The sequence below is a fragment of the Euprymna scolopes genome, chromosome 5 (genome assembly GCF_053919585.1).
Source record: "Euprymna scolopes isolate OS-2025 chromosome 5, ASM5391958v1, whole genome shotgun sequence".
NCBI lineage: Eukaryota > Metazoa > Mollusca > Cephalopoda > Sepiida > Sepiolidae > Euprymna > Euprymna scolopes.
Window position 1 is genome coordinate 149,289,555 of NC_136486.1, and position 11,479 is coordinate 149,301,033.

The following is an 11,479-nucleotide window of genomic DNA, read 5'->3' on the forward strand; positions in this document are numbered from 1 at the left end:
ACTCGATAAAAATCTACCACAGACGATCATGTGTCGAATTAGAGCTCTACACAGAAAAAAAACAGTTTATATATATATATATATATATATATATATATATATATATATATATATACTAGCAGTTCAGCCCGGCTTTGCTCGGGCCCTATATACTTTATATGCGTTATATATATATATATATATATATATATATATATATATATATATATATATATATATATATGTTTAATGGTTGTACTCATGTATAAGTAATCTACATTTAAAATTTCTAGTGTTTAGACCATAAATTGTCGGGGAGTTTTGTAAAGTTTTCAAAGCTCAAATAGTTCAACTTTAATACCTGGACCGCCAAATTTCTGACCAAAAACACATTAAAAAGATTTTCCCAAATCTCAATAACACTTCTGTCAGATTTCGAGTTTGTAGACTAAAAATTGACGGAGTAGTTGCTAGGGAAATATCACACACACACACACACAATATTACTTTAGAAGATATAATAGATTAATTCATTATTAATCTCAACCAAAAAAAAAATATTTGCTATTAATTTACTATTGTTCTCAACTCCAAACTTTTTTACGAATAATTCATTATTAATCTCAAACCCAAAATTATTTTACACAAATTTACTATTACTCTTAAATCCAAACATATTTACTATTAATTCAATATTGATCTCAAACTCAAAATTATTTGATATTAATGTATTATTGTTTTCAAGTCCATACTTATTTACTAATAATTTACTATGAATCTCCAACCCCAAATTATTTGCTATTAATTTACTATTAATTCACTATTAATCTAAAACCCAAAAGTATTTGCGACTAATTTACTATTGTTCTCAACTACAAAACTTATTTACTAATGATTAACCATTAATCTCAAACCCAAAATTATCTTCTACTTATTTACTTATTACTTATTTGCTACTTATTTACTATTGTTCTTAAATCCAAACTTATTTACTTATTCACTATTAATCTCAACCTCAAAATTATGTGCTATTAATTTACAATTACTCTCAATACCAAGCTTACTACTTGTATTTCTGTCCGGCTTTGCTTGAGGCCTATATACTATTCATAATTTTCCCTACTGTGAATGCACCTTATGTAAGATTTAAAATGTTTAGACCAAAATTTGTCTGAATAATTTCGTAGAGACTGAAGAGGTGAATTTTTTTACCTTTGATCCCAATTTTGACCCCTTAACATTTATTATTTTGGTTTCTAATCAAAATACAGAATTTTATCTATATCCAAGTTACCAACATCTAAAATTTCAAGTCGTTAGACCCAAAATTGGCGGAGAAATTTGGTAGAATCTGCAAAGGTTAACTCTTTCAACTTTGACCTTTGGCAGCCAAATTTCTGCCCCCAAACTGATTAAAATTCTTGCCAAATTTATCTCCATCACAAAATTATTTGCTATCAATTTACTATTTTCTCAACTCCAAATGTTTTTACTATTAAATCACCATGACTCTTAAACCCAAAAGTATTTGCTGTTAATTTACTATATTTTTAGCTCCACACTTATTTACTATTAATTCACTATTAATCTCAACCCAAAAATTATTTGCTACTTATTTACGCTAAACTTTATTGCTCTTAATTCACTATTAATTTTAAACCCAAAAGTATTTGCCATTAATTTACTATTTTCTCAACTCCAAATGTTTTTACTATTAAATCACCATTACTCTTACACCCAAAATTATTTGCTATCATTTTTATATTTTCTCAACTCCAAATGTTTTTACTATTAAATCACCATTACTCTTACACCCAAAATTATTTGCTATCATTTTTATATTTTCTCAACTCCAAATGTTTTTACTATAAAATCACCATTACTCTTACACCCAAAAGTATTTGCTATCATTTTTATATTTTCTCAACTCCAAATGTTTTTACTATTAAATCACCATTACTCTTACACCCAAAATTATTTGCTATCATTTTTATATTTTCTCAACTCCAAATGTTTTTACTATTAAATCACCATTAATCTTAAACCCAAAAGTATTTGCTATCATTTTTATATTTTCTCAACTCCAAATGTTTTTACTATAAAATCACCATTACTCTTACACCCAAAATTATTTGCTATCATTTTTATATTTTCTCAACTCCAAATGTTTTTACTATTAAATCACCATTAATCTTACACCCAAAAGTATTTGCTATCATTTTTATATTTTCTCAACTCCAAATGTTTTTACTATTAAATCACCATTACTCTTACACCCAAAATTATTTGCTATCATTTTTATATTTTCTCAACTCCAAATGTTTTTACTATAAAATCACCATTACTCTTACACCCAAAAGTATTTGCTATCATTTTTATATTTTCTCAACTCCAAATGTTTTTACTATTAAATCACCATTACTCTTACACCCAAAATTATTTGCTATCATTTTTATATTTTCTCAACTCCAAATGTTTTTACTATTAAATCACCATTAATCTTAAACCCAAAAGTATTTGCTATCATTTTTATATTTTCTCAACTCCAAATGTTTTTACTATTAAATCACCATTACTCTTACACCCAAAATTATTTGCTATCATTTTTATATTTTCTCAACTCCAAATGTTTTTACTATTAAATCACCATTAATCTTAAACCCAAAAGTATTTGCTATCATTTTTATATTTTCTCAACTCCAAATGTTTTTACTATTAAATCACCATTACTCTTACACCCAAAATTATTTGCTATCATTTTTATATTTTCTCAACTCCAAATGTTTTTACTATAAAATCACCATTACTCTTACACCCAAAAGTATTTGCTATCATTTTTATATTTTCTCAACTCCAAATGTTTTTACTATTAAATCACCATTACTCTTACACCCAAAATTATTTGCTATCATTTTTATATTTTCTCAACTCCAAATTTTTTTACTATTAAATCACCATTAATCTTAAACCCAAAAGTATTTGCTATTAATTTACTATATTTTTAGCTCCATACTTATTTACTATTAATTCACTATTAATCTCAACCCCAAAATTATTTGCTACTTATTTACGCTAAACTTTATTGCTCTTAATTCACTATTAATTTTAAACCCAAAATTACTGTATATAAATATACTATTACTCTCAACACTAACATTTTTTTAACATTTCCGCCCAGCTTTGCTCGAGCTCTTTGTACTGTTCATAACTCGCCCTATGTGTGAATATACTTTAATGTAAAATTTCAAATGTTTAGACCAAAATTTGTCTGAGTAATTTCGTAGAGACACGCGAGGTAATTTTTTGAAAACTGATCACTAAACCTTAATTTAAAATTTAAAGTGTTTAGACCAGAAATTGGTGTAGGATTTGGTAGAATCTGCGAAGGTAAAATCTTTCAACTTTAACCTTTTGGCAGCAAGATCTTTGCTCCAATACATATTAAAATGCTTGCCGCATGTCCGAATACCCGTTATATAAAATTTCAACTTAAAATGTTTTGAACTTTGACGCCTTGGCAGCTCACATTTTCGACTCAAACCGATTAAAAAGCTTACACTATCTCTGAATACCCTTTCTGTAAAATTTCAGATGTTTAGACAAAAACATTGGCTGAATAATTTGGTAGAAACCGCAGAGATAATTTTTTTTTGTTAACTATGTCCCCAATTTCAACCCCTTAACATGTATATGCATATGCATATACATATATATATATATATATATATATATATATATATATATATATATATATACATATACATATGTATATATATATATATATATATACATATACATATGTATATATATATATATATATACATATACATATGTATATATATTCATATATATATACACATATGTGCATATATATACGTATATACATATATACATATAAATGTATATATACATATATATACATATATATATATATATATATATACATATACATACATATACATACACATATACATGCATATGGGTATATGCATATATACATGCATATGTATATATACGCATATATACATAAATATGTATATATACACATATATATATACATACATATGTATATATATACATATATATATATATAGACATACATATGTATATAAATACATATATACATACATATGAATATATATACATATATACATACTTCTGTATAGATAATTACATATATTCATACATATGTATATATATACATATATACATTCATAAGTGTGTATATATATACAAAAATATATATACGCGTATACATACATATGTAAATACATGTATACATACATATGTATATATACATATATAAATACATGTATACTTATATACATTCATATGTGTGTATGCATATATGACTACATATGTGTATATATATAAATACATACATATGTATAAATACATATATATATACATATGTATATATATACATATACACATACGTAGGTATATATATACATATATACATACATATGCATACATATACATATATACATAAAATGAATATATGCATATACATACATATGAATGTATACATATTTATGCATACATATGTATATATGCATATATAGATACATATGTATGTATATATACATATATAAAAGCAAATAGTTAATAAAACATGTTAAAAAACACTTTTTAAAAGAGTTAAAAGCATATTTAATTGGAAAAGAAAACACAAAATAAATCCGCAATCCGCGAAGTTTCGAAGGGATATTTCCTTCTCATCAGAGGGTAGGAATTAGCAAAATGCGGTATCGGATTTTTGTTAGAAAAGTATTTGATGAAACTGCAAGTAAGTCAAAAACCTTACTTCATAGCAAAAAGTGAAGCAGAGGGAAAAGGTGAAAACAAGACTAATTTCACGTGAATGGATAGTCTGGTGAAAGGTAAAGTATCCAATGAGGAAAAATCCAAAAAGGTAAATCCAAGAAATTTAGTTAAATTTCCATTCGCACAATTAAATCAAAGGAAATCGCGTAATTGGAAGATGGCCCAAAATAATCCGCGGGACTATTCCTAAATAGGTACGAGGAAAAGAGGAATGAATCCCAATAACATTATTAAAAGAAAAATAAGATATGCGTTAAACACGGCTTCGAGATAAGGTGTAATTAAGAAAAATTGTAATTTTTTATTTTATATACATATATAGATACATATGTATATATGTACATATATACATATTTAGATATATACATATATAAATATGTAGCTTCATATATAATATATACATAAATATATATATATATGCTTATATATACATATATATAAATATATACATACATATGTATATATACATACATATGTATATATATACATGTATATATAAATAAGTGTATATACACATATGTATATATACATATATGTATATATACATATATACATATACACATACATATGTATATAAACATTTATATACATATACACATATATATGTATATATGCATATATATATACCTACATATGTATATATATACATATATATATACATATATATGCATATATATACATATGTTTATATATACATGTATATATACATACATATTTCTATAACATATATACTACATCTATATATATACATATATGTACATACATACATATGTATATATACATATATAGACATATATTCATACATATGTATCTATATACATATATATATACATATATGCATACATTCATATATACATACCTATGTATATATATGCATATATACACATATACATGCACATATATATGCGCATATATATACATATATACATGCATATACGTATATATGTATATACATACATATGTATATATATACATATATAAAATATACATAGATACGTATATATACATATACATATATACAACTATACATACATATGTATGTATACATATATATATCCAAATATAAATGCATATGTATATATTTATACATATATATACCTACATATATACATACATATGTATATATACATATACATACATACTTATATACATACCTATGTGTAAATGCATATATATATACATATGTATCTATTCATATATATATATAGGCATACATATATGCATATGTACATATATACATATACATTTATATGCATATATACGTATATATATATATATATATATATATATATATATATATTTATACATATATTTCTCTCTGTCTATATATTTTTCTTTCTCTCTCCTTCTATATATATACATATATATATATTTATATATATATATATATATATATATATATATATATATATATATATATGTATATATTAAAAAAAATTGATTCATGTCCAGGTAACCTGCCTCTAAAACTTCAAGTGTTTAGACCCGTAGTTGGCGGAGGAGCATAGTCCAGTCTACAAAGGTCAACTCTTTAAACTTTGATGTCTTGCCATCTTTTAGACTCTTTATGTAAAATTTCAAATGTTTACACCCAAAATTGTCTTAATAGTTTGCTAGAAACTGCAATGGTCAAATCTTTTGATTTTTTAACCACTGGCAGCCGAAAAACGGATTATAAAACTTACCCTATGTCTGATTACACTTTATGTAACATTTCAAATGTTCAGACCAAAAATCGGATGAGAAACTTTTGTTAATTTTGACCATTTTACGTGTGATCTATGTCCAAGTAACCTACATCTAAAATTTTAAGTGCTTAGACAAAAAATCGGTGGAGGAGTTTGGTAAAGTTTTCAAAGGTCAGCTCGTTGTATTTTGACCCCTTGTGACTACCTGACTGCCAAATTTCTGGACGAAATCCGATTGAAAAGATTTTCTCAAATCTCAATTCCTCTTGTTTAAAATCTCGAGTCTTTAGACTAAAAATTAACAGACTAGTTTGATACGGAAATGTACACACACAGTCACACACATAGTCACAGACAGACAATGTCACTTCATATATATATATATGGGGTGACCTAAAAAAACGGGCGCAATCATAATTAGGCCCCGTTTCTTTGTCTTGTGTCCGAATGAAATGAAACTTTGGCCATAACTAGTTTATTATATTCAAATCATCACATCAAAACACAAGCGTCTTTGGCCTTTTTTCTCCGTTCTACAGAATATGTTGTAGATGGCCTCCATTAAGCTTTTGTTTTTTGGGGTTTTTTGGAGGGGGGGTGCCCTATATATATATACATATATATATTAGATTTGAATGAAAAGGGGATATAATTGTAATCTTATCCTATGTATTTTCGGAACTATTATATATTTTGATTCTGAGGGTTCATATTGCCTTACTTTATAAATATTAATTCTTTAATATATATATATATATATATATATATATATATATATATATATTTATATTTATATTCATATATATATATGTATATATATATTTATATTTATATATATATGTATATATATATATTTATATTTATATATATCCATTTATATATATATGTATATATATATCCATTTATATATATATATACATGTATATATATACATACATTTATTTATATATATGTAATTTATTTATACAAAAAAAACGGCAACATATGTGCATACATGTTTCTGTAATTTCCTGTTTCAGAGAAATTACGTCGTTAGGCCTGACGATATCAATGGCCTGACGACGTGATTTCTCTGAAACGGGAAATTACAGAAGCATGTCTGCACATATGTAGCCATTTCTTTGCATAAATTAATTAATATAATATGCTTTTTTTACTCATTGAGCACTTTTTTGGTAGACACACGTTTTTATAGTGGATGTACTTCTAGGATACGAAATCAAACTACCATATATATATATATATATATATATATATATATATATATCAGGCAGCCCAGCGTTGTCCGGTCGTAAAATATGCTTAATATAATATATTTTAATTTATGCAGATTTTGTATTTATTATTAGAGTACCAATCTATATTTATTATTATATTGCATGCACTATATTTAGTAAATTCTTTAATAAAAAAATGTCTTGGGTGCCTTCAGCTAGAATTTAAACCAAAACAGATTTCTATTTTTTTTTGTTACCTGCCAAGCCACGTCCATACGTTGTTTCACATATAAATGCGTTGAAAATTCTTTAAGTAGACTTATGCCTTCCACATTCATTTGTTTTAATTTAGACCCTCTATTGTTACCTAAAAAAAAAACAAATTGAATGTGTTCCCCAAATCGAATTTCTCTATATATCAAGTTTCAATTTGTAGACAAAAAATTGACAGAATTTGGTAGAGATCATTCCGCTGTATAGACAAGGTTCTTTTATATATATATATATATATATATATATATATATATGTGTGTGTGTGTGTGTGTGTGTGTGTGTGTGTGTGTGTGTGTGTGTGTATAGGACATATGTTAAAATGCAATCAAACAGATGTATGTAAGCATTGCAGCAATGATAAATATCCCAGAGAAACTTTTCTTTTAATATAAACCCCTCCTACCCCAACCAATGTCTGCGTTGTTGAAACGTTTAAACTTATGTCAAATACGTTAACCCACCACTATCACCTTTTTAATTGAACTGATTTTGTCCATGGCACATATCTGTGTTTGTTTCTTTCATTTTTCTTTTTTCTTTATATAATTAGTTTTTTATATGTTTCTATCTTTCTATATATCTCATTTTTTACTTTTACCATCTGACGAAACAGACAGGGAATTTCTATGTCTGAGGAAACAATTGTAATGGTCTAAGTTAATATTTTAGGGGTGTAAAATGCAAAATATATTCCGCTCTACTAACGTATTAAACACTTTTTATCCTATTTTTAATCCATCAAAGTATTATAATACGAAATCTCCGAACTCAGCAAATCTCCATTTGGTAAACATTCAAACAAAGTCTCATGTTAGTCTGATCCCCATGAAGGATGAGTTCAATTATTTTGGGATGATTTCTACTAGGTAGTACGAATAATATTCACAGGGGAAAAATTAGATGTAATAGAGTGATCCGTCCCATTTGAAATAGGCTCCAAATTTGAGGCAACATCCAGAATGTGTAAAGATCGTGTAATGTGATTTCCAGTGGTATAAGATATGGTTACCACCTTGGGCCAGGTAAAGATTCGCTGGTGTTAAGGCTTTGAAAAAATCCAGAATCTTTGGGGTGCGGAGACATTGTATCATGCGGGAGGTCAATATTCAATTGCATTGTATTTATTTCCACCGATTATAACAACACGCATACGGATGCACAAATATTCAGAACTTTATACGTCAAACTATATATGCAAATTTAAAATACGAAATCTCCGAACTCAGCAAGTCTCCATTTAGTAAAAACTCGAACAAAGTCTCATGGGTTCATAATGCGGGCTGATTACTCCGATTTTTAGGGGATAGTTTAGAGGGTTAAAACGAAGGAAAGAAAGCTAGTCTAAGGAGAAGAAGAAAGATGGAAAAGCGGAAAAGAAAAAAAAAGGAAGGCAAAGTCTTAGGGGTTGGCATCGCAAGCTAACTGTAGATATTGACTTTCTTTGAGGCGGGGGGTGTTAGATTATGGTCAAGGTTTATTCAAAGTTTACGCTATCATAAACGACTTTGCGTTTGTCAGGTTAACGTGGGAAGTGTGTACTCTGTGTTTTTTTTTTTTATTATATGTGTGTAGTGATGGAAAATTTACATTTAAAGCTTTTTGGTTCAAATATAGAAATCGCTAACATTTCCAGACACATGTTAGATCGAATGTCGTTAAAGCAAGTATTTTCTGGTGTGTTTTTGTAGACTATATTTTATGTTATTTCTTTAAACAATAGTGAAAGTCAATGAATCTTGTTTTAGTGCGCGTTTTTTATTATCTCTACTATTGTTACGAGAACAGGTCCCCTGTTCTTGTAAGTAAATATGAGATAAGATAGTCCGAGAATTCGAACCTGGAAAGCTAGGTTTGGAATTAAGATTCAGGAAAATTCCGATCATTAGTTTAAAATAAATAGCAGTTAGGTTTGTTGAAAAGGAATTCGTTGTTTAGAAATTTTATTGTGAAAAAGGAATTTGATTATTCAATTCTGTTTATGAAAATGGAATTAAAATGTTATTGGTAAAGGAATTTGGAAACGAACAATAGAAAATGTTAAACATATTATAAAATAGGTTAGTCGAAAAAATAGGTTAGAGAACTCTTGTTGGAGATATGTGTGAACAGGCACGTGAATCCAGATTCACAATGTTGGCCATGCAATGACGTCATGACTAAGAGATGAGTTCTCAATATAGTTAGAGTTTTAGTGAGAAAACAGACAGAGTCCAGAGAAAGTCGAAAGAGAGAGGAGAGAGGGTCGAACAGAGCTGACTTTGGAGGCGAAAGTTAGAAGTTGAAATCATGTAGGGCTTTGAATTCCTTGATGTGAAATCATTGACCGGTCGAAGAAATAAAAGACATCATCATTTTGTAACTGCTGTCTTGTGCTGTGTCATTCTACAAACAAAGGTATTGTGAATTTGTATTAATATGAACTTGTGTTCCACTCATCTGTATAATGAACTTTGTATACAAACCCATCTAAGCAATGTGTCTCTATCATCTTAAGAATGTGTCTCCCGCAGTATCAAAAATAATGACTGTTCCCCTTTGTGATAAAAAACTGATAATCCTCATCTCTAAAATATATGTGTTAAGAAAATATATGTCATAGAACATTCACAAAACGTATAAATGTCCTGTTCTTATATATATCCCTCATCAAATTGTATTACATGTCACCGTTCCTGTATTAAAATGTACCCAGTCTCTCTTTATATATACGCGATATATCTCCCCAATATGAACAGTCTAATACGAACAACTCAACAAATATATAACATCCGTCCCTTACAAATATAACCCTATATAACATACTCGTATTTGGTGCCGTGACGTAAAAGTCACTTTGTGAGGTTTTTCCTAATAGGTTCCATAATGACCGAGTCTATCTTTTGCAAATTTCACGCAAAACTAATTCATATTTCTGGCCATGTTCTTAGACATGTTTTATTCAGAAATTCGTCCGAAAAGTATCGAAAATCGAAAAAATCCGACCTTAAAAATAGGCTTTCCTCTCTTATAGATAAAAAAAAAATTTTGACAGGGGAATATTTTACATTATAGTGGTGTATCGTAAAATATTCCCCTGTAAATTCTTTGTCTATAAGAGAATAAAAACTATTTTTAATATCATCAAGCCCAGATATCATTTTATGTGACATAGTAAACAAATACGGATGGAATTTGATGAACGATATTATCATTATCATCATTATTATTATTATTTGTGAATTAGTCTACCGGACAAATTATTCCTCGTAATATATAATATTCAATAGGGGATTGATTCTATAAAAATACATACGAAATCTGTATAAATTAAAATAACATGTTTAAACGTATTGTACGACCAGACAACGCCGGGGCGTTCAGCTTGTACTAACATACAACTTTCTGTGCTATAAGAAATTGTAAATTCCTTAAACAGTGAACAATCTGGCATATCTACTACTTAACCGTCGTACCTTAATGGTAATCTTCCTTCTTATTTCTTACTGATTATTTTCG